Here is a 1,123-nt window from a genome sequence, read left to right on the forward strand (position 1 = left end):
GGTGAGCATTTCTTCCACATTGTTTAACGTTGCATAAAACGCACTACTCCAAGTCAACATCAGCAGCACCTGGGACTTGTCGTTAGTTGCCTTTGACTGGGCTCCTAACTTGTGGTGACTCCGTGCAGAACAGAATGGAATTCTGCCCTGCTCTGCGCCATCCTCGTGGTCAGATTTAGATCAAACTGTTATGATCCACAGAGTTTTTATCAGTTCATGTTCGGATCAGTAGGCCTTTCTTCCTCGTCCATCTTAGTTTGGAAGCTCTGTTAAAACCTGTTCAGCATCATAGCAATACAAAAACAGAGACAATACAAAAACAGGTGAGTGGTGGCTGTGCAGGAGATAAATTGGCCAGGAATTGGAATCAGGTCTCCTTAATGGAAGGTGAGAGTTCTACTACCAATGTCCCTCTTGGGGCTTCAAAATTTTCAGGCTTACTTAAAAAGTTACTGGATCAGAATTTCTTGGAGCTAGTGTTTAGAAATCTGTTTAACAAGCTCTCAAAGTGATTCTTCGCTGTTGTTGTTGTTAGATGCTGTTGAGTTGGCTCTGACTCATAGCAACCTTACATACAACAGAGCAAACACTGCCCTGTCCTGCACCATCCTCACAGTATTTGCTATGCTTGAGTTCATCATTGCAGCGACTGTATCAATCCATCTTGTTGAGAGTTTTCCCTGACACTCTGTTTTACTAAGGATATCTTTCTTCAAGGACTGGTCACTTCTGACATGACCTAAGTACATGAAATGATGTCTGGCCATTCTTCCTTCCAAGGAGCATACTGGCTGTACTTCTTCCAAGACATATTTGTTCATTCTTCTGGTAATCCCTGGTATATTCAATATTCTTTGCCAGCACCACAATTCAATGCATCAATTCTTCAGTCTGCCTTCCTCATTGTCCAGCTTTCCCATGCATGTGAGGTTATTGAAAATATCATGGGTTGGGTTAGGTACACTTTAGTTTTTAAAGTGATATCTTTGCTCTTAAACACTTTGTTGTTGCTGCTGTTCTTGGGTATTGTCGAGTCGGTTTTGACTCATAGCAGTCCTATGTATATAACAGAATGAAACACTACATGGTCCTGCATCAGCCTCACAATCTTTGTTATACCTGA

Source organism: Orycteropus afer, unplaced genomic scaffold (assembly GCF_000298275.1).
Source record: "Orycteropus afer afer isolate SDZICR_OR568_19922 unplaced genomic scaffold, OryAfe1.0 scaffold00308, whole genome shotgun sequence".
In the NCBI taxonomy this organism is placed as follows: domain Eukaryota; kingdom Metazoa; phylum Chordata; class Mammalia; order Tubulidentata; family Orycteropodidae; genus Orycteropus; species Orycteropus afer.